The following is a 23,928-nucleotide window of genomic DNA, read 5'->3' as shown; positions in this document are numbered from 1 at the left end:
ACAACCAGTTTTTAAATTATTATTATTATTATTATTATTATTATTATTATTATTATTATTATCCAAGAGGACTGGAGAGATCCATGGAAGAGGAGGGCTATGGATGGCAAGAATGGCTCGGCTCTGCCTCCACAGTCGGAAGCAGCTGTGCTTCTCAACAGCAATCTGGGACAGTGGCATGTGGTGAAATATTTTGTAGGGGAACAAGTTAGGGCTGCCAGAGGTGCCTGCTTGCGAGGGCAATTGTGGGGGCTGATGTCACACACGTGTGACATCCCGATGTGCTGTTGTCGTGCGCATGAGCAACGTGCCTCCCTTTCTAAGCCGGGCAGAAGGGGCACCAGGCTTTAATACTTTAGGCTAACAGATTGAGGTTGAATCCTGACAAGACAGAAGTACAGTTTTGGGGGGGGGGACAGGAGGTGGGCAGGTGTGGAGGACTCCCTGGTCCTGAATGGGTTAACTGTGCCCCTGAAGGACCAGGTGCGCAGCCTGGGAGTCATTCTGGACTCACAGCTGTCCATGGAGGCACAGGTCAACTCTGTGTCCAGGGCAGCTGTCTATCAGCTCCATCTGGTACGCAGGCTGAGACCCTACCTGCCTGCAGACTGTCTAGCCAGAGTGGTGCATGCTCTAGTTATCTCCCGCTTGGACTACTGCAATGCGCTCAACGTGGGGCTACCTTTGAAGGTGACTCTGAAACTACAACTAATCCTGAATGCAGCAGCTAGACTGGGGACTGGGAGCAGCCGCCGAGGCCACATAACACCGGTCCTGAACGACCTACATTGGCTCCCAGTATGTTTCCGAGCACAATTCAAAGTGTTGGTGCTGACCTTTAAAGCCCTAAACGGCCTCGGTCCAGTATACCTGAAGGAGCATCTCTACCCCCATTGTTCAACCCAGACACTGAGGTCCAGCTCTGAGGGCCTTCTGGCGGTTCCCTTGCTGCGAGAAGCCAAGTTACAGGGAACCAGGCAGAGGGCCTTCTCGGTAGTGGCACCTGCCCTGTGGAACGCCCTCCCACCAGATGTCAAAGACAAAAACAACTACCAGACTTTTAGGAGACATCTGAAGGCAGCCCTGTTTGTTGTTGTTTAGTCGTTTAGTCGTGTCCGACTCTTCGTGACCCCATGGACCAGAGCACGCCAGGCAGTTTGGTCAAACTCATGTTCGTAGCTTCGAGAACACTGTCCAACCATCTTTAGGGAAGCGTTGAATAGATTGTTGTATTTTAACATTTTGTTGGAAGCCGCCCAGAGTGGCTGAGGAAACCCAGCCAGATGGGCGCGGTATAAATAATAAATTGTTGTTGTTGTTGTTGTTGTTGTTGTACTCTAATTTAGCAGGAACATTTAGGGGAACAGCTTCATCCCCCATGTTCACCGACTGCATGCGGCAGGAGGGGAGAGGGCTCTTGTGCTCGAATCCTGCTTGCAAGAGGTACCTGACCAGTTGGCCACCACGAAAACAGGATGCTGGAGTCGGTGGGTCCCCTTTGGCCTGATCCAGCAATGGGTGCGTACCTCCAAGGTTTAAGGCAAGCAGCACCACAGCTCCCACCCATTGCTGGCCTGCATAGCATCGTTTTAGGTCCCATTCTCAGCAACTCTCATCAAGTGCATCTCCTTTTTGTGCAAAGGCAACCAGACCCGCCCAAGCTCTTCCAAATGAGGTTCATATAATGGCATTGCGGTCTTTTCCCAGCCAAGGCCCTTGAGGTTTGGAGGCACGGCTGCTTGAGTTTCTAGCGGGGCGGATGGGTAGCAGCCGAGGCTGAGACGGCTCCTGACCGGCGCCCAAAGCCCCGTGTCTCCGCCGCTCTCTGCAAATGGTGCGTGGCGATCGCCACTTCCCCTCGGATTAGATGCCTGCTTTGAAAAAAAACCAAGGAAAGTGGAAAGTGCTTGGAGGGGTGACGCTGGCCAAGCTCCTTTGCTTGCGTGACTGACGGGTCCCGTCAGCGAGCCAGGCCTGAACTGGGCCCCTGTTTTGTTCTCCCTCTCGGATTCCCAAGGGCCGCTATTCTTTGCCGGCGCATGGCCGCTCGAGCATCTTGCACCGCTGCCGCGCCGGATGCCAGGTGCTGCTGTTCTTGCGCAGGCCTCCCGTGTCCCCGGAGGCGGAGATCAACTTTCACTGGAAGGCGGCGTGTTTGGATGATCCCCAATTCGTAATTCACCCTCTGCACTACATGCCTCCGAGGAGCAGCCTGATCCCAGCTTGACACCGGTGGTTCTGATCTTCCCCCCTTCTGCCCCCCCTTCCCCAAAGCACTAAATCATCGCCTTCCCAACCCCCCTTCCTGCCTTCTGGGATTCACTCCGATGCCTCTTGGTTCAAGGGAGAGCCAGAGCGCTGGAATAGGACCTCAAATCACCTCCACACCTAGGGATTCTTTAAATTTAATTTAATTTAAATTTAATTCTCCACAACCCTCTGATTCTTGATGGTACCTCCACCATCAAGCTGCATCTCATGTCCTCCTTTATTGCATTTATATCCCATGCTTTTCTCCAAGGAGCATGAAGGGGAATACATGATTCTTCTCCTCATCCTTTAATCCAGGCACCCCCCAAACTTGGCCCTCCAGATGTTTCGGGACTACAACTCCCATCACCCCTAGCTAACAGGACCAGTGGTCAGGGATGATGGGAATTGTAGTCCCACAACATCTGGAGGGCCAAGTTTGGGGCTGCCTGCTTTAATCCCTCCAACAGCCCTGTGAGGTAGCTCAGGTGGAGAGGGGCCAGGGTCACCCAGTGAGAGCTTCGTGGCTGAGTGGGAGGATTCGAACCCTGCTCTCTTCCCAGGCCTTAGCCTGACTCTCTAACCACTACACCGCACTGTCTCTCTAGCAAAGAGTGTGGCTGGAGAACCAGGCAGACGGCCTTGTGGGATCAGCAAGGGAGGCTCCATGGCGGGAGAGATCAGAGCCTCGACTGCAGCCACAAAACAAACCACGGCGGGTTCCGTTTTTTGCACCCACAGCAACACAGGCTCTGCATGACCTCAGAAGAGGAGGAGGAGGCTTCCAGGGTGGGGTTCAGGGGTTGAGTCAGCAGCTGGGTGGGGACGGGCCCAGGAGGGCGGGGTGGGGGAATGGTTGGCCTCTGGATTGCTGAGTCAAAACATCTTGTCTCTGATCTCCATCAGATCCAGATTGCGGCAGGTTTGGCCCACAAAGTGTGTATTCAAAAGGTGTGAAAGGCTCCACCTTTTGAATTCCATACATGCCCAGAACATCCCTGGTGATTTCATAGAATTGTGGAGTTGGAAGGGAGCCCCTGAGGGCCATCTAGTCCAACCCCCTGCAATTGCAGGAAGCATGGCTGAAGAATCCCAGACAATCTCTGCTTAAAAACCTCCAAGGAAGGAGAGTCCACCACCTTCCAAGGGAACTGTTCCATCGTTGAACTGTTGAAATTTCTTCCTGATGTTTAGTCAGAAAATCCTTTATTGCAACTTGAAGCCATGGGTTCAAGTCCTACCCTCCAGAGCAAGAGAAAACCAGCTTGCTCCCTCTTCCATGCGACAGCCCTTGAAATATGGCTCTGTCTCCTCTCAGTCTCCTCTTTCCCAGGCTAAACACAACCAGCGCCTTCAACCATTCCTCATCAGGCTTCGCTTCCTGACTCGATCATCTTGGTCGCCCTCCTCTGCACACCTTCCAGCTTGCAAATGTCATTTTTTAACTGGGGTGACCAGAATTGGACCCAGGACTCAAGGCAGGGCCTGACTAAGGCAAAAGAGAGTGATACTATTACCTCCCTAGATCTGGACACTAGACATCTTTTGATGGCAGCCTGGAATTGCATTTGCTTTTTTTGCTGCTGCACCACACTGTTGCCTCATGTTACCTTTGTGGTCCGCTAAGACCCCTCAATCCGTTTCACAGGTCATCTCTCAGAGTGCCAGGCTAACTGACTCTTTGCTCTAGCAAGTGAATGGCGTGATAAAGTGGCTTTCGAGTTGGTAGCAGGGGTGGCAATAACAGAAGCCGGAGAAAGCAGACATATCATCCAGAAGAGGCTAGTTACGTCTCTCCTTTTCTTTGATGCGGTCTCTGCTTCATGCTAACAGCTTAAACAGTAATGTTGAGGGAAGGTATTAATTTTACTGCATGCAGTGCACTTAAAGAAAATGTTATGAAAATGATGTATACAAGTGGACAATGTATACAAGTTAGCCTAGAGAAGAGAAGGTTAAGGGGTGATATGATAGCCATGTTCAAATATATGAAAGGATGTCATATGGAGGAGGGAGAAAGATTGTTTTCTGCTGCTCCAGAGAAGCGGACACGGAGCAATGGATTCAAACTTCAAGAAAGAAGATTCCACCTAAACATTAGGAAGCACTTCCTGACAGTAAGAGCTGTTCAACAGTGGAATTTGCTACCAAGGAGTATGGTGGAGTCTCCTTCTTTGGAGGTCTTTAAGAAGAGGCTTGACAGCCATATGTCAAGAATGCTTTGATGGTGTTTCCTGCTCGGCAGGGGGTTGGACTGGATGGCCCTTGTGCTCTCTTCCAACTCTATGATTCTATGTCATTTAACACCAGCTAAACTTGCCAAAATGTATAAGACAAGAACTAATGAGTGCTGAAAATGTAAAGAAAAGGAAGGTATCTTTTACCACATGTGGTGGACTTGTAAAGAGGTAAAGGCTTTCTGGGGAAAGATATATAATGAGTTAAAGAAAGTGTTTAAAAATACTTTTGTTGAAAAACCAGAAGCCTTTTTATTGGGTATAGCGGCTTGGAAGAGATACCAAAGGAAGATTAAAGATTGTTTATGTATGCAACAGCTGCGACAAGAATTCTTTTAGCCCCAAAATGGAAACAACAAGAAATACCAACGAAAAAAGAGTGGCAGATGAAGATGATGGACTTTGCAGAACTGGCAAATCTGACAGGAAAAATCCGAAACCAGCAAGATCAAGCATTCCAAAAGGACTGGAGCAAATTTATACGATATCTGAAAGACTCTTGTAAGCAATTAACATCACTAGCAGGGTTGTTTGAAGACTTGCAATGAGAAACTTTCGACCTTTCTATCTTAAAATTATGAGTTATTTTATAATGTACGTAATGAGAATCGGAAAACGTGCAAAATGCAATGATATAAAAGCTAATCTTGAAAGCCATGAAATGGGAGGGAAGGGAGTTGACAGGCTCTAAAGAGCTAGGGATGTAAAGTGGAGTGTTATGATGTGAACGTCTATTATAAAATGGAAAATAAAGAAATAAAAAATGATCAAGGGGCTGAAGTGTGTGTGTGTGTAATCGTGGATCAACACCACAGCACTGGGAAACAGGTCATGCCTAGCAAACTCCATCCTTCTGTGCAATTAAGTGTTGCAATGTCTTCTATAAGGAGTGAGATGGTCCTGATCCTGGCAGCCTGTCATTTGAGCTCTGAAACAAGCCGGCCGGCCAATGTGGTTGGTGTGCCTCAAGTGTATCTCAGGGAGATCTTTGCATCCCTTGAGGAGAGATTCCTTGGGAGCACTATTTCCTCTGCCAATGTGCTCTGGGGCTAGCAGGGGTGGGAGGCAGGCAGCCCCAGCGGTAGGCGGGACCAGAGCCAATGACGGGCAGTGGCAGATCCAATAGCAGGCGGCGTCCAGATGCCATCTCCATTTAATAATAATAATAATAATAATAATAATAATAATAATAATAATTTTTTATTTATACCCCGCCCATCTGGCCGGGGTCCCCCAGCCACTCTGGGCGGCTTCCAACAAAACATTAAAATACAGAAATCAAACATAAAAAGCTTCCCTAAACAGGGCTGCCTTGAGGTGCCTTCTAAAGGTCTGGTAATTGTTGTTCTCTTTGACCTCTGGTGGGAGGGCATTCCACAGGGTGGGTGCCACTACCGAGAAGGCCCTCTGCCTGGTTCCCTGTAACTTGGCTTCTCGTAGTTTCAGCCCACAATCTTTGAAGAAATGGGTTGCAATGAGAAAATTCAGACCCAGCCAACACTCATAACAACACGCAGGTTAGTTGCCACTGCTAGCCCTCCTCAGAGTAGAACCGTTGAAACTAACAGATGTGGCCAACTTACGTTTATTACCGTACTTTCGAAGGATCTACTTGGGAGAGAGCTCAGGGCATCGGTGAAGCTGAATATTGAAAAATTCAGGACAGACCTGGTTGGCCGCTATGAGAACAGGTTGCTGGACTAGATGGGCCACGGTCCTGATCCAGGCAACTCTTCTTGCGTTCTTGTGTTCTCACACCCTACATTTAAAGCACATGGCTTCTCCCAGAGAATCCTGGGAACTGTAGTTTGTGGAGGTGATAGGAGGCCGCTTTTTGGAGAACTACAATTTCCAGAGTGGTTTAACTGTCAGTACTCTCCAGGGAAAGGCTGGAAAGGGGTACAGGCGTCTCCACAATGCTTTAAAACAGGCATCCCCTAACTGAGGCCCTCCAGATGTTTTGGCCTACAACTCCCATGATCCCTAGCTAACAGGACCAGTGGTCAGGGATGATGGGAATTGTAGTCCAAAACATCTGGAGGGCCGAAGTTTGGGGATGTCTGCTTTAGAACAAGCAGGGAGGGAGCAGAATTCAGATTCAGTTGACACCTCAAGCCAGATTTTTATGCTCTAAACTGCCCTGTGATTCTCCTACGAAGGGCGGTAGATATGTTCAATAAATTCAATAAATAAATAAAATTGCTGCTGCTGCTGCTATTAATTAACTTTGTACACCGCCCTTCATTTGAGAATCACAGGGTAGTTTACAATATAAAAACACATTACACAACAAGCAAAAACATTAACTCCCACTTGATCAAAGAATCAAAGAATGGTAGAGTTGAAATGGACCATAAGGGTCATCTAGTCCAACCCCCTGCAATGCGGGAAACTTTCATCCAATGCAGGGCTTGAACCCAACCCCGAGATTAAGAGTTTCATGCTCTATTAGCTGAGCTATCGCATTCCCATTCCCACTTTCTGAATGACAGCCTTTCTGTGACATTTGCTCTCATCTGAATTTTGCAATGCAGTTCTCCAACCAAGCAGAGTTTGCAGAAACGCACAGCTGAAGACATAAGTGAAAATGGCCTTTAAAATGGGATTGAATTAGGAAAAGTGCCTTGCATCCAAGAGTATGCTAGTTAAAATGGTGTCAATTGAGAGAAATTTGCACTAAATTGCTGAAGAATTGTCATGAGGATTAAGTACCGTATTTACTCGAGTCTAATGCGCCGTCAAATCCAAAGCGCACCTCAATTTTCAGAACCTTGAAACCCCAAAAAGTATTTGCTGGCGAATGTAAATGTGCCATCGAATCTAATGCACACCTTAATTTTCACAACATAATCTGGCCAAAAAAAGGTGAGCATTGGATTCGAGTAAATGTGGTAACAACCAACTCCAAATTTCCACAGAAATGTGGAGATCCTGAATTTAAGACTGGGGGCAAATGAGAGAAGGGCAAATCCTTCCATCCCTGGCAGCTGACAAACATGCTCACTTTTTGCCCTCTTCTTGCAACTAGACTACAACTCCCATAATCCCTTGGGGTGGGACGGATGGGAGCTGGAGTGCTTGAGCCAAAGCACCTCCTCCAAACTTCTGCCCCTTTTCAGCCAGCACTTTATCTGGAGCGTTGAGGTCTAGAATCTTGCTTCGCTTTCAGGAGGAAGAAGCTGCTTCGGTAGAGCAGCTGCTTTGCATGCAGAAGGTCCCCGGTTCAATCTGCAGCGGCATCTCTGGGCAGGGCTGGGGCCAACGACCCCACCCTTTGCCTGAATCCCTGGAGAGCTGCTGCTGCTGCCAGTCAGCGCAGGCAACACCAAACGTCTAAGGCGGCTTCCGATGTTAGCATCCAGATCAAGGGAAGTAATAGTACCACTGTATTCTGCTCTGGTCAGACCTCACCTGGAGTACCGTGTCCAGTTCAAGAAGGATACTGACAAGCTGGAACGTGTCCAGAGGAAGGCAACCAAAATGGTCAAAGGCCTGGAAATGATGCCTTATGAGGAACGGCTTAGGGAGCTGGGTATGTTTAGCCTGGAGAAGAGAAGGTGAAGGGGTGATATGATAGCCATGTTCAAATATATGAAGGGATGTAATATGGAGGAGGGAGAAAGATAGTTTTCTGCTGCTCCAGAGAAGCGGACACGGAGCAATGGATTCAAACTTCAAGAAAGAAGATTCCACCTCAACATTAGGAAGAACTTCCTGACAGTAAGAGCTGTTCGGCAGTGGAATTTGCTGCCAAGGAGTGTGGTGGAGTCTCCTTCTTTGGAGGTCTTTAAGCAGAGGCTTGACAGGCATATGTCAAGAATGCTTTGATGGTGTTTCCTGCTCGGCAGGGGGTTGGACTGGATGGCCCTTGTGGTCTCTTCCAACTCTATGATTCTATGTTCCTATTTAATTCAGAACCATGAGGACTAGAATCTTGCTTCGCTCTGCTGCTGGTGGTGAGTGAGGGTGCCTCTGGGCCCAGGGTCCTCTGTGTGTGTGTGTGTGTGTGTCAGGCCTCTCCATCCTCTCCTGCACCTTCTCCTCCTCCTCCTCCTCCTCGGGGATCCTTCCCTTCCCGTGAGCTCATCCTGGGACCGTGCCATGTTCCTCCTTTTACGAGGAAGGTGTGTGCAGTACCCCCGCCCTAATGGTTTCTGTCTCTGGCTGCGGCAGCATGTTTTATGCCGGGTGTGGCCCTGGTGCTGTGCCTTTCATGGGTTCCCTCTCCTGCCCCACCTGGGACCACTCCTACCCTCCCACTGGGAATCGCCCACATCCTGCGCTGCAATTACCTTTATTTGATCTGCGGGACGGGTTTGGGAATCTTTTTGCACCGGGGTTCTGGGGAGCTGAGTCGGGAGAAAAAAGGCTGGCAGGCTGCGGGGAGCGCCGAGGGATGGGCAGGATCGTGGCAGAGCCGGGAGGGAACCCCCACCCAGGGGGTCATCTAGCAGAGATGGGGGGCAGCAGCCCAAGCTAAGTTGGCTCTGGGGGGTGGAGAGAGGGCAGGGCTTCAGGCCCAGAACTCAATTCCCAGAACTCGGCTGTGGAATGTGTGGAAGCGTGTAAGGCACAAGGTGTCACAGAGCATGTGCAGAGTCACACTCCTAAGTGGGGGAAAGTCAGATCCCATTGACCTGGGATTCTGGGGAGGGCTTTCCAGAACGGAGTCTGTGGCTTCTGGATGGGAGATTCATTTCATTTACTAGGTTTCGCTAACACCCAATGACTGCAGGCTGCCTTAGTGCAGGCATCCCCAAACTTCGGCCCTCCAGATGTTTTGGACTACAATTCCCATCTTCCCCAACCACCGGTCCTGTTAGCTAGGGATCATGGGAGTTGTAGGCCAAAACATCTGGAGGGCCGCAGTTTGGGGATGCCTGCCTTAGTGATTTTTTGGAAAACCTATCAAATGGAATATTTGAAATCTGAAACTGAATAATTAACACAACAACAACACACACACCAAGGTGTGAAACCAAAATAGGAACATAGGTCTGAGTATTGTCTACACTGACTGGCAGCAGCTCTCCAGGGTCTCAGGGAGGGAGTCCTTCCCTGCCATCCCTGGAGGTGCTCTCAGGAATTGACCCTTGGACCTTCTACATGCAAGGCAGGTGTCCTGCCCCGAGCCACAGCCCTTCAGGACACATGAAGGCGAGAGGCCTTTGCCCCTCACTGCATAAGTCGGCCCACCCAACCATGGACCCCCGCCAGAAAAAAGCCCAAAGCAAGCCTCTAGCCTGGAGAAGAGAAGGTTAAGGGGTGAGATGATAGCCATGTTCAAATATATAAAAGGATGTCATATAGAGGAGGGAGAAAGGTTGTTTTCTGCTGCTCCAGAGAAGCGGACACGGAGCAATGGATTCAAACTACAAGAAAGAAGATTCCACCTAAACGTTAGGAAGAACTTCCTGACAGTAAGAGCTGTTCGGCAGTGGAATTTGCTACCAGGGAGTGTGGTGGAGTCTCCTTCTTTGGAGGTCTTTAAGCAGAGGCTTGACAGCCATCTGTCAGGAATGCTTTGATGGTGTTTCCTGCTTGGCAGGGGGTTGGACTGGATGGCCCTTGGGGTCTCTTCCAACTCTATGATTCTATGATCCTAACCCTCTCTCCAAAGCAATCCCTCCCTCCCCCCATCTTCCCTCGCTGGCTCTGCAGGTAGGAGAGTAAGACATCTCAGGTGCAGGCAGCCCATAATTAGCAGGGAAGGCTACCTCAGGGCGTGGCTCGCGGCCACCAGCCAGCTTTCTAAAAAGGGATGAGCAACTCATGGCGGACGGCGAGGACGAGCGTGTACATTATGGCTCCTGTACATGGTCCTCCTCCTCCTTTTGCAGTCATAGAATCATAGGCTTGTAGAGTTGGGACACCTGGGGTCATCTAGTCCAACCCCTCCGCAATGCAGGAACCACAACTATTTCAGCCATTTCAGCTTTAATTGCGTTGCCCCCTAACAGTCCTTTATACATCCCTTCTTCCGTATCCAACAGATGACGGTCATTTATGATACAACCGAGAGAACTCTAGCCCACGAAAACTGGTGCCAGGATAAATCGGGTGGTCTTTAGGACAAGGGTCACCATTTATGCTGCCCCAAGTTGCCCCCAACTCCTCTCCGTCTCCATTGGAAAGGGCTTAGAGCTGGAGGAGGAAGTTGGAAGAGTGGTTTACCCCCCCCCCTTCCACTCGATGGTGCTTTTCAAGGCACAGAGTGACTCTGTTGGATTGGACTCAAATCCTTTGAAAAATTAAACTGGGCCATTGGGGTCTTTCCAAATGTCCCCATGGGCTTAAAAAGATGCACTCTGTTTCTATTGATCCTGCCCCTCCCTGGACCTGCCCAATCCTCTTTTAAAGCCATCTAGGTCAGTGGCCATCACTGCCTCCTGTGGGAGGGAGTTCCACAGTTTAACTCTGCCCTTCTTTGAGAAGGACTTTCTTTTATCCATCTTGAATCTTCATTGAATGCAAATGAGTACCAGTGTCATGAGAGAGGAAGGAAAACTTCCTTCCGTCCACTTTCTCCAGGCCAGTCATAATTTTTATATACTGTACCTCTAGCTCAGCTGGTAGAGCCCGGCATTCTTAATCTCAGGGTTGTGGGTTCGAGCGCCACGTTGGGCAAAAGATTCCTGCGTTGCAGGGGGTTGGACTAGATGATCCTCGTGGCCCCTCTCACTCGCCTTTTCTCCAAACTAAAATGTCCCAAGCGCCACCACCTTTCTGCGGCGGGGAGCCCCTTGGTCATTTCCTGAACCTAAAAAAGCCCCAAATGAGTCCCAGATCCTTGCATGATTCACAAACCTCCGTCTCTGTCCTCTTATCTCTGGATTTTGCCTCTCCTGGGAAAGCAAAGGATCGGCTGGGAAGGAGCCTCAAAGGAGTGAGTAAGCAACTGCAGCCTCCCAGAGAGACTTGCTCCGGGCTGGGGTAGGGACCTGACTTGGTGCATTTAAAAGTGCTTTTTTTTCTCTCTCCGTCCGCTTTCCCTTTGCTTTTTTGATGACTGAAACAACTTTCCTTCCCTCTCCTCCTCTTGGCGCTCCAGCCCTTAATAAACGCAGAGCAGAGTCGCCAGAAAAGGCGCCCTTGTGCAGAAGGCAACTGGCGGCTCCCTCCTCCTAGCCACAAATGGCTCTGCAGCAATGCCTCTGAATCGCAATTGCTGGAAGCTGCAGGAGGGAAGAGGGCTCTGGTGCTCAGAAGAGCCATCTGGTTGGCCACAGAAAGAACAGGATGCTGGACCAGCGGGGCCACTAGGGGCCCGATCCAGCAGGCTCTTCTTCTGTAAGCCAGCCAGGGAACCCGGGGAGGGATCTCCTTCCTTCCATGAATGGCATGCCGCCGCCGCTGGGTTCTTGGGAGAACAGGTTCCTCTCTCGTCTCCTGGCTGCCTCTTGCTCGCTCCTAGCAGGGAGAAGGTTGGCCGGGACCTGCCGAGGCAGGCCTGGGAGAGCTGGCAGTCCCTGGCATCAGGAGGGCAGGAAGACCCAGCCCCGCTGCAGGAGGGAAGGGAGAAAGAGAGGGGGGTGGATGGGCTGCTGCGGCCCAGGGGGGAGAGTTGCTTGGTGAGGCTGCGGCCACGGTTGCCTCGGAGCCTTTTTTCTGGGTAAGGGGGATCCATCCATTGCTGTTTTCCATCTGCTGGGAATGGAGGAGGCTATCAAGGGACGGGCACCCTGGCCACATTCAGGGCGGCCCACACAGGCGCCATCCCAGGCCAAGGGTGCCCCAGGCGGTTGGAGGCTTCTGGGACTGGGTGCGGGAGGCGACAAGCAGCCAGGTGACTTATTCACCTCCACCATCTTAAGCTTCTACAGTGGTACCTCGGTTTAAGAAGAGCCCCGTTTATGAACTATTTGGTTTATGAACTCCGCAAAACCGGAAGTAGTGTTCCAGTTAGCTAACTTTTTACCGTGGTCTAAGAACAGAAGCTGGACGGTCGAAGGGCACCAGCGGCGGGGGGAGGCCTCATTAGGGAAATCGTGCCTCGGTTTAAGAACGGTTCCGGTTTAAGAACGGACTTCCGGAACGGATTAAGTTCGTAAACCGAGGTACCACTGTATTGATTGAGGCTGCCAGTATTATGATGCCATCACACAAACCTAGGATGCAGCTGCATCGGGAGGACTGACACAGTTCTGGCCAGCTCCCCTCAAAAAGGAGTTGGAAAAAGATCAGAAAAGGGCAGCCAGAATGGTCCAGGCGACAGAGCAACTCACCTACGAGAATTTTGGGGTTTAGCAAAAAAGCGAGGAAGGGGTGACATTTATAAAATCAAGCCTGACATGGAGAAAGTGGACGAAGGAAAGCTTTTCTCCCTTTCCCCCCAACACCAGAACTTGTGGAGATCCAATAAAACTGAATATGGAAAGATACAGGACTGATAAAAGGATGGACTTCTTCATTCAGCAAGTGGTTAAATGATGGAACTCCCTCCTACGTTTGGCCTGATTCAGCAGGCTCTTTTGATGTTCTCATGGAGCTTCCAGTTCCAGAGGCAGTCTATCTAGATTCCTAGGTTCTTAAGGGCATGTGACCGCTGTGAGAACAGGGTGCTGGACTAGATGTGGCTGTTTTGCCTGATCCACTGGCTGTTCTTATACAGAAGAGGAAGAATACAACCCCCCTGGGCTAGCAGCCACAGGAAAGCCTTCTTCTTCTCCTCCTCCTCCTCCTCCTCCTCCTCCTCCTCCTCCTCCTCCTCCTCCTCCTCCTCCTCCTCCTCCTCCTCCTCTAGCTGGATGCCCTTACGGCATCTTACATCAATGGACCTGAGTAACATTAGCTCCATTCCTTCCAAAGGATCTACTTTGAGTAAGAGCTAGGCTATAACCCATTCTTTTAAATCTCCTTTTCTGGCCTTCAGTCGACCTCATCTATTTACTTCCTAAAACTTATGCACGGCTTGTTTAGTTTTGTTTGTAAAAAGCCTTCCCTCAAAACGGTTTGCAAAGAAGGAAAAAAAATGCAACTCTCAAAAAGTTAAAACAACAATAGACTAAAAGCTCATCGAAGCTCTCACCAACTGGGTAGACCTTCTGTTGTGTTCAGTGACTGGCTCCCTAAATCGAGGGCAGAGTTATTGCTGGGCTCCAACACCCCTCCTCTCTGACCATGGGGCGCTGATGGGAGTAGAGCGCCCCACGGCCTCTGGAGGAGGGCCAATGATGCCCCCCCCCCGCCCTGCTCTGAAATCTTGCCACCAGCATTGCCTCTGCCCCAAACCTCTCTCTGTAACCTCTGCAAACAGCCTTGCAAAGTAGGCTGGCATTGATTCTCCCCATTTTGCAAAGCTGCGAGAATCAGCTTGTATAAGGGCTATCTCATAAGCCTGTGATTCACCCTCCACACCCACTCTGCCAGGGCTGATTGAAATCTCAATCTATTTAAACCTCTCTCTCTCTGTGTGTGTGTGTGTTTTGTTTTTCGTATTTCCCAGATTGCAGTCCCGGGACTTGCCTTAATGGTCATTGCGGCGTCTGCATTGATCGGGGTTGGACTAGATGACCCTGGGGGTCCCTCCCAACTCCACAATTCTAGGAATCTACAAATTGTCCCAAATTCTGGTCTCTGGTTCCCCTTCTGGAGGTGTGTTTGCCCACCTTGCCCCCGTCTCGGAGGAGCAGGCTGAGAAACGCCACCCCCCTGCTGTCGTCACCAGGGCGAAGAAGCCTGTGAAAACGGGGACCGATCCCTTCGCACGTTGCGCCCTCCGTTTCGCTCGGGGGCCGACGGCTGAGAAAGCCGTGGCCCTTTGTGCGCCGGAGGGGGAAAGGTGTATCAAAGGCTCGTCATTTTCTTCTGCCGCTAATTTCACCTGCGCAATCTCCAGGATTAATCTTCCTTTTATTCTTCCTGCGACTTAATTCATTTCTTCAAGGTGGAAGGAGGAGGAGAGAGTTGAGAGGCTCGCCCAAGCTGCGAGGCCTTGGCGGATGCCATCCTGCCTGCCGGCTGCTTTGTGTGCGCCAGTGAAAATCTGCTCCACTCTTGAACGGCTCTTCCTTCCTGCCAGAAAGACATTTGTCTTGCATATGGCCAGTGGAAATGGCTTTCTCCTTTCTGTATGCCTCAGAAGGCTGTGTGTTTTGCTAGGGACCTTCTGTGGCATAACACGGGGGTGAAATTATTATTGTCATGTATTAAATTTCTATATCACCTTTTGTCCGAGGATCACAGGGCAGTTGACAATATAAAACATGAACCCAGTTGGGCGTCGAGAGAAACAGAGGCTTCCTATTCACATTTGCAAAGCAGTTTTGGGAGTCGCAGAAAGATGCCTCCTACTGCGTCAAACTCATTAAGCCCAGTGTTGCCTGCACTGACTGGCAGCAGCTCTCCAGGGTTTCATACGAGGGTCTTTCCCTGTCCCTCTTAGAGATGGCGCTGGCCCTGAAACGGAAGCAAGGCTCTAGTCCTCATGGTTCTAGACGAAGATCCAGCTCAAACAAGCACATAGGTCCACCCAGCTCAGTGCCGGCCACTCTGACTGGCAGCAGCTCTCCAGGGGTTCAGGCAGGGGATTCTCCCAGCCCAAAGTGCAGATGCCAAGGATTGAATCAGGGCCCAGATCAGCAACGAGCAAACCTCGAGGTCAGGAGGATGGGGGCGTAACAGAGTTTCTGGGTATGCATAAGATTTTGGGCAGGGCCCAAATCTGCATAAGATTTTATATGCAGAGATGAAATCTAGCCTTTAGATTTTGCCAAAAGCAAGCCAATCAAGGTCTGCTCCAAATCCCCCAGTTTATTCCTTCAGTTTGTGCTCGTCCCAGCTCAGATCTCCCCGAATAATATCCTCTACTGTTCATTTAGCAGGGACCCAGGTGGCGCTGTGGTTAAACCACTGAGCCTAGGGCAGGCATCCCCAAACTTTGGCCCTCCAGATGTTTTGGACTACAATTCCCATCTTCCCTGACCATTGGTCCTGTTAGCTAGGGATCATGGGAGTTGTAGGCCAAAACATCTGGAGGGCCGCAGTTTGGGGATGCCTGGCCTAGGGCTTGCTGATCAGAAGGTCGGCGGTTCGAATCCCTGTGACGGGGTGAGCTCCCGTTGCTCGGTCCCAGCTCCTGCCAACCTAGCAGTTCGAAAGCACGTCAAAATGCAAGTAGATAAATAGGAACCGCTACAGCGGGAAGGTAAACGGCGTTTCCGTGTGCTGCTCTGGTTTGCCCGGAGCGACTTTGTCATGCTGGCCACATGACCTGGAAGCTATACGCCAGCTCCCTCGGCCAATAATGCGAGATGAGCGCGCAACCCCAGAGTCGGTCACGACTGGACCTAATGGTCAGGGGTCCCTTTACCTTTACCTAATTTCCCCAAAGGTCCATGGGGTCACCAAGAGTCATACACGACTAAACAACAACAAATTTCCCCAAAGGGTTTCCTCCAAATGAACGCTGCCCCTGCCCCTTCAGGACCCCCAAATCACCACCAAGTACCTAAGGAGAGCCTGCTGGATCAGGCCAAATGGGACCCATCTAGTCTAGCCTCCTGTCTTTCACAGGGGCCAACCAGATGCCCATTATGGGGGAAACCCAAGCTGGATCCGAGCACAAGAGCATCACTCTCCCCTCCTGCCTTTTCCAGCAACGGCCTCTCAGGAACATTGCTGCCTCTGACTGTGGAGGCTGAGCCGAGCCACCAAGTTGGTGGCTGTCACTGCCTCCTGCAGCAGGGAGTTCCACAGCTTATTTATGCGGTTCATGAATAAGTTGCTTCTTTTATCCATCCTGAATCTTCCAATATGAAGCTTAATTAGATGCCCAGGAGTTCTGGTGTTCCGGTGCCAAGCTTACTTTTACAAACTTCTATCGTGTCGCCTTCTATCATGTCGCCCCTCCATCCCCCAAATCATTTTGGTGGCCCTTTTCTGAACTTTTTTTTTTTTTGACAACTCTACACTATCACCTTACATTAATATCCTACACAGGAACTGAGAACATCCCTCTGAATTCAAATTCCCCAGAAACACTTGGTGGGTGGGCAATGGGGTGGGCAGGGAGGAATGGGACATTCACAAAAATATTCGGCGCCCCGAATATTGTTCCATCCTTCCGGGGAGGCAGCACCCCACAGCATCAACCGCTACCGGAAACGCACATGGCACCCTGTTTAATGACAGGACTGACTGATTCTCAAGGATTTTTTAAATCCAGGCCGTCAGCATGGGGGATGAGGTCCCTTCATCTCTTTTTATCACTTGACCATAGAATTGTAGAGTCGGAAGGGATACCCAAAGGCCATCCAGTCCAACCCCCTGCAATGCAGGAATCACCACTAAGGCATCCATGACAGATGGCCACCCAAGCTCTGCTTAAAAACCTCCAAGGAAGGACCGTCTACAACCTCCCGAGGAAGAAAGTTCCACTGTCGAAAGTTCTTCCTGGTGTTTAGCCAGAATCTCTTATCTTGTAACTTGAAGCCATGGGTTCGAGTCCTACCCTCCAGAGCAAGAGAAAACCAGCTCTTCCCTCTTCCCTGTGACAGCCCTTGAAATATTTGGAGATGGCTCTCATATCTCTTTGATGGTGTTTCTTGCTTGGCAGGGGGTTGGACTGGATGGCCCTTGTGGTCTCTTCCAACTCTATGATCTCCTCTCAGTCTCCTCTTTTCCAGGCTAAACATGCGCAGCTCCTTCAACCGTTCCTCATAAGGCTTGGTTTCGAGTCCCTCGATCATCCTGGTCGCCCTCCTCTGCCCACCTTCCAGCTTATCAACGTCCTTCTTAAATTGTGGTGCCCAGAATTGGACACAGGACTCCAGGTGGGGTCTGACCAAGGCAGGAGAGACCAGGACTAATGCTTCCCCTATGGCTTCTGCCGATGCAGCCTAGAATAGCATGAGATATTCGTCTCCTGGCAGGCAGGGCTGAGGAAAAGACTCTCTGCCTGGAACCATGGAGCGGCGCTCCTCCTGTGTTGCAGTCTAGGCCAGCTTGCTGCATTCCTAAATTTTGCTGTCAGGGCGGGGGGTGAACCCAGAAGTCTGTGGACCTGCCAAAAGGTGGATGTCACAAATCTAAAACAGGAGGCCAAAGTCACAGGCAGCTGGACATTCTGAGGTCTCTTTGCAATGACTGCCTTGGGAGACAGAGCAGGGTGACTTGACTCACTTGCAAGGTGCCAAATGTTTTGTAAAAGTCAACCTGTTTTGCATCACTCCTGGCTTCTGCTCTGCCTCCACAAATCCACCTCCCTCTGACCTTGGATCAATTTAAAACAAATAACTAGATCTGAAGATTGCATCCAACTAAGATCATCTCTGAATTGATATAAATGGATCTCAGCATGTTCCACCTATTAATTTTTTTAAAATTGCCCAGTAGCACCTTAGAGACCAACTAAGTTTGTTCTAGGAACAGTATAAGCTTTCGTGTGCACGCACACTTCTTCAGATACATGGAAACAGAAGTCACCAGATCTTTATCTATAGTGGGAGGGTGGGGTGGGGTTTTTCTCAGAAGGGTAGTACCGGTAGGAGATGGGTGATTGGCTGAATGGCTTTGGTAAACCTCTTAACGACTGTTAACGACTGCAATTAATCCTACAGGGAAAACCAAGGGATAGTATGCAGGTGGCCCAAAATAACTTTAGCATATGCAATGAGACAAGAATCTAATATCTGAATATTCTTGTCTCGTTACATATGCTAAAGTTATTTTTGGTTTACCATACCCATTGAGTATGTGTGGCGCTGTGGTCTAAACCACAGAGCCTAGGGCTTGCCAATCAGAAGGTCGGAGGTTCGAATTCCCGGTCCCTGCCCCTTCCAACCTAGCAGTTTGAAAGCACGTCAAAGTGCAAGTAGATAAATAGGGACTGCTCCGGCGGGAAGGTAAACGGCGTTTCCGTGTGCTGCTCTGGTTCGCCAGAAGCGGCTTTGTCATGGTGGCCACATGACCCAGAAGCTGTCTGTGAAGCCGGCTCCCTCGGCCTATGGAGCGAAATGAGCGCGCAACCCCAGAGTTGTCCGCAACTGGACCTAATGGTCAGGGGTACCTTTACCTTTAAGGTGCTACTGGACAATTTTTTAATTTATTCCGACTGCATCAGACCTACACGGCTACCTACCTGAGTCTATTAATTTTATGCTAGTCTTTTAGCGACTAATGCAGTGAAATACTAATATAATTAGAGAATTTTAGAGTCAGGAGGGACCCCCAAGGGCCATCTAGTCCAACCCCACAATCCAAGAGTCATGGCTAGAGAATCTCTGACAGACAGACATCCAACCAACCAACCTGTGCTTAAAAGCCTCGAAGGAAGGAGAGTCCACCGCCTTCTGGGACATCATTTCGACTGGTCTACTTTGAGTATGACTCATGCTGGATACAACCCTGACGAAGCAAGTTGCATCCTCTAGTTAACGCAAGAGCTTCATCCGGTCCTCAGAGCAGCCAAGCAGATGCCCCAGGGGAAGGTCCACCTGCTGGACCTGAGCACAACAGCTCAGGAGGAGAGTGTTGCTGTTGTGGCAGTGAATTCCATCGTTGGAAAGAACGCTTTCCCCTGTCCTGAATCTTCTAATGTTCAGCTTTGGTGGGTGACGCCTTTGGGTTGATGAGAGAGGCCGATCCACTTCTCACCACCTCCGTGTGTAACCTCAGACCCCTGTTTAACGCCCTCTTTGACTTGCTCTTTCTCTGAACTATTAAACAAAAACCACACCAGCCTTGTGAGGGAGCCGGGGATGTTTCAGCCAGGAGAAGAGATGGCCGAGAGGTGGCCTGATGGCCACCTTCAAATATCTCAACTCGAAAGGGCTGTTCCATGGAGGATGGAGCAAGCTTGTTTACCCCTGATCGGGAGGGGTAGGACTCGAACCCATGGATTCAAATGACAAGAAAGGAGGTTTCGACTAGAGCTCAGGAAGAACTTTATGATGGGAAGAGCTGCCTGACAGTGGAACAGACTCCTTCGGAAGGTGGCAGACTCTCCTTCCTTGGAGGTTTTTAAGCAGAGGTCATGGGTGCCTTAGTTGAGATCCCTGCATTGCAGGGGCTTGGACTAGATGACTCTTGTGGGCCCCTTCTCAACTCCACAGGTCTACAAACTATTGCAGCCTCTCTTCACGCCCTGTCAATCATTTAAGCTGCCCTTCTCCATCACTCAATGGAGAGCAGAGGGGGCTTGGGAAGCCACGGAACGATTGCTGCCCACGATTTGCCCCAATATGGACTAGAGACTTGCAGAGCTCCAACTAGCCGAAGAGGTGAGTGCCCAGCCCTGCCTCTGGGTCGCCTGTTGCAATCCTCCCATCCCTTCGCACCAGCGCTTCGCACCGAGTATGCTTCCACTGCTTGCCTGGGCCTGCCTCCTTCCCTCTGGATGAAGAGCTGAGCCAAAGGTGGGGTGTGGCAGAAGCTCCCCTGGTACTCGGTGCACCTGTTGGCGTGGCGAGGCCGCTGCCAGTGGAGAGCAAGGTGCATCGGTTTGGCAGCCGCCTTGCCAGGCACCTGCCCTCTTCGAGGTGCTCCGTGGCATCCGAAGTCGGAACTAGAGGTTAACTCTTTTTTTGCTTTGTATTTATGTACTTAAGCCTAGATTGTTTTGTTGTTGTCATTTATTCTGTTTTATTTGTTGCAATATTGAATTTGTTCTGTTTGCCAAACTATTGGCTTTTGTCGTTTTTGGATTGACTCCATGTTTTGTATATCTGTATTTTCAATGCTCTGTTTCGAAAGGATGCTGCAAGCTGTTCTGGGCAAAGCTCATTGTGGAAAAGAGGCATATCGGTAAAATCCACCCGTTGATCAATCAATCCTCTGAGCGACTCCAAGTCCACAGAGCTTGAGGGTCGTTCTGCAACTGGTGCAGCTGCAAGGAGGGACTGAGGGCATTTTTTATCCTGTCCTTTGCTCCAAGGAGCTCCAGGTGACAATCATGACTCACCCCTCCTCATTTAATCCCCACCGCAACCCTGCGAGGTGGGTGAAGCTGAGGAGCAGTGCCCGGGCCCCCAAGGTGAGACCTTCATGGCTAAGTGGGGATTTGAACCCTGGTCTCTCCTGTGTCCTAGTCCGATGCTCTGACCACTACACCACACTAGCTCGCCTCTGGGCGCTGGCTGAGGAGCTGGCAATGTTGCCAAGCCCACCGCTGTCCCTCGCTGCTCTAATGCTCTCCAGGTCAAGGGGTGGGGGCACCTGGCCAGTGCCCAGGTAGGAGGTTGCCCAGGCATTTCCTTTTGCTCGATGGCAGAGTTGCCATCTTTGCACAGAGACCACCACAGGTATGGCTAGGAAAGATCCCGGAGGCTGAGTCGAAGGCATTTCCCCGTGTGGCTCATTAAAGCAGCTCTCCTTCCGGAGCTTGAGGACTAGGATCTTACTTTATGCTTCAGGGAAGCGTGGCAGCTCAATGGCAAAAGCACCTGCTTTGCATGCAGAGAAGGTTCCCCGTCCCGTCCCAAGCAGGCTGAGGAAAAAAAACAACCTGCCTGCCTGCCTCTGAAAGCCTGGAGGCAGACACGGCTGGTTCGAGTCGGCAACACTGCGCTGAATGGAGCCAAGTGTCCGGCTTGGTCAAATCGGTTCCCCATGGTCACCAGAAAAAATGTGACCACCCCAAACATGCCAAGTTTTCATTTGCCCCGTTGCACCAGAATGGTCTCCTCCTGCCGGGACCTCACCCCTCTGGCGCTTGCACAGAGAGTTCCTCGAAGGCAGCCTTTGCCGTCTTGGGGTCCTCCAGATGTTTGCGGGCCCAACACAACAGCTGCCCAGCTGCCTTGGGGTCTCCAAAGCAGTTGAAGGGCGCCAGGTTGATGAAGGAATGATGGAAGGGGCAGCAGCAATCTTTCAAATGGGGCATTCTGCCTCAGCCCCCCACCCCGTCTCTGAGCTGTGATTCCTGCATTGCAGGAGGGTGGGCCAGCCAGGTGACCCTTGGTGGTATCTTCCAATTGATTCTATGACTCCTGCCCAGGAGGAACTCTGGAACTCCAAAAGTTGTTTCTTTGAGCCGTCCTTCCTTCTCCCCACCAAAATAAATAATCTCTCAAGTCTCAACACTCAACCGCTGCCGGGTCTTCCATCGGTAAATTAACAGCAAATTTCTGGGAACGCCACGTCAAATGCCCAGTTGACAGCAACCTGCAAAAATGTCACCGCGCGGCGAATGATAACTACCAATGGGGATGCCCCATCCATCCCTCACACAGGCTCCTTCCCCAAGTGAGGGGAACAGCCAAACTTTAGAATTATGGAAGGGTTTGGGGATCCTCCTTGAGAAAGCGGAAGGCTCCCCATAAATCAGTTTCTTGCGCCTCATAGACGTCAGCGAGCAACACGTCTCACAAGCATACACAGAGTGCCAAGGTCTGCTCCCTGGCCCCGTTCCCTCCGCCGGGAGTGGCGCGCTGCCCGGGTGAAGTGGAGCTGGGGAGGGAGGGAGGGGACGGCGGAGGAGAGGTCTCTGCTTACCTCTCTTGCTCCGAAGCAGCACCTCCGAGACGCGGAGAGGTCATGCGGAGTGAGGCGCCCTTGGGTGGCTCAGTCGGCGGCGGCGGCGCGCACGGCTCAGCGACTCACTCTCCGCGCTGTGGGAGCCAAGAGCCTGCTGTGCTCTCCAGGTGAGGCGGAGAGGCATTTGGCGAAGGAGGCAAGGCGGCAATTATGATATCAGCAACTCCTAGCCTTGGGCAATCGAGCCTCTCATAAGGCCGGGGAAAAAGTGACGGAGAAGGAGGAGAAGGAGAAGGAAGGCTCCCGCTCTCGGCGCCGCGCCCCCCTTTCTTTCCCCTGCCTCTCAACTTAGAGAAGTGGGGCATGAGCTACCCGAGGGTCACCTGGGCAGGTGCTCGACCCTCCGCAGTTGGGGGGAAGGCGTGGGGCGGGGCCAGCTGGAGCTAAACCTGCGTGAGTCTGACAGAGGCAATTGCGCACCTCCTTCCCCCCTTATTCACATAGCATCATAGAATTGCAGCGTTGGAAGGGGGGCAAGGGTCATCTAGTCCAACCCGCCGCAATTCAGGGATCGCGGCTTAGGCGTCCCACAACTTTGGGGGTGGAAAGAGGGTGTGGGCCAGACCCCTTGCGCTAAAATTATGGTTTTAATGGGGATGGGGTTTTTAACTCAGGTGGGTGTTGTTTTAGTTGGGGCGGGCGGGGGTTGTTTAAAATTGTTCTTAAGGGCTATCTGTTAATGTGCAATTTGTATTTGTAGTTTTTGTTTTAGTATTTTGTTGGAAGCCTCCCGGAGTGGCTGGGGAAACCCAGTCAATTGGGCAGCATATAAATAATAAAGTTATTATTATTATTAAGCCTTTCCTCTGGGTTCTGTATGCTCCTTGGGGCAGGGAGCTGCCCCCTTTGGACACAAGCAGGCAAGAGCAGCAGGAAGGCAGGGACTTTCCTGCCCTACCTGGAGATGCTCCCAGGGATTGAACCCAGGACCTTCTGCATGCCAAGCAGGGGCTCTGCCACTAAATTATGACCCTTCCTAAAAAAATAAAACAAGATTCTAGTCCTCTTGTGGTTCTGAATGGAGGTTTGAAGCACAGGAAGCTGCCTTATACTAAGCCAGACCATCATCTAGCTCAGCATTATCAACACTGACTGGCAGCAGCTCTCCAGAGTTTCTCCCAGTACTACCTGCTGGTAATCAAAGCTGAGACCTTCTGCACGCAGAGCAGGGGCTCTGTCACTAGGCTGCATCTCTTCCCCTCCAAAAACCTACTAGCCCTCATAATTCTAAATAGGAAGCTGCTTGATAAAACTTTGGTCAATGTAGCTCAGTATTACCCACACTGACTGGCAGCAGGGGTTTCTCTCTCTTTCTCTCTCTCCCCCAGCTCTACCTAGAGATACTGTGGGGGACTGAAGCAGGGCCTTCTGCATGCCAAGCAGGGGCCCTTACAGCCATTCCCTCAAGGCTCACCAGGAGCTGCCTTAGGTGAGGTCAGACTCTTTGTCCTCTCTCCCAGCTCTGACTGGTAGCAGCTCTCCAAAGTCTCAGGCCAAGAAGGCTCCTTGCCCACCCCCTCTTTAGGGGAACGAAAGGGGGTTTAAACCTGGCAGGTAATTGTATTAAATCCATTTCCACAGAACCGTAGAGCTGGAAGAGATCCCAAGGGGCAAGGCAGGAATCACAGCGACGGTCTGTTAACATTCTGTTTTGGTAGTTTTGTAATGTCTGCTGTTTTTAAAGTCTGACTTTTAGTGCTATGTTTTGAGATATTTTATACCATTTTAGGCAAAACTGCTTGGAGAGACTCCCCCTACCTCCACCCATTCAGCTTCTTAATGAATAAGATGAAAAGGAAGTTGGGGAGGGGGCTGCAGAGACCCACGCCAGCCCTGCCAGGCCCACCCTGGTCTATTTGCGGGTGCCAGGCATCCTCTGCCACTCTTTCGCTAGTCATCCCCCCCTCATCTTCAAATATCTCAAGGGCTGTCACATGGAGGAGGGGGCAACCTTGTTTTCTCCTGC

At 50.9% G+C, this 23,928-nt stretch overlaps 1 protein-coding gene across 1 annotated transcript in view; it reads right to left on the bottom strand.

Moving 5' to 3' along the window:
- FOXN1 (forkhead box N1) overlaps nt 1-22,063 on the bottom strand; it is a 48,272-nt gene extending 26,209 nt beyond the window's left edge. The window contains exon 1 of the mRNA XM_035139574.2: nt 21,921-22,063. The gene's annotated coding sequence lies outside the window, so the exon portion shown is untranslated. The remainder of the gene's footprint in view (nt 1-21,920) is intronic.
- Between the last annotated feature and the right edge of the window lie 1,865 nt (nt 22,064-23,928).

The sequence above is a fragment of the Zootoca vivipara genome, chromosome 15 (assembly GCF_963506605.1).
Source record: "Zootoca vivipara chromosome 15, rZooViv1.1, whole genome shotgun sequence".
Classification (NCBI taxonomy): domain Eukaryota; kingdom Metazoa; phylum Chordata; class Lepidosauria; order Squamata; family Lacertidae; genus Zootoca; species Zootoca vivipara.
Note: the sequence above shows the minus strand (reverse complement) of the source record. Positions and strands in the feature narration are given on the sequence as shown.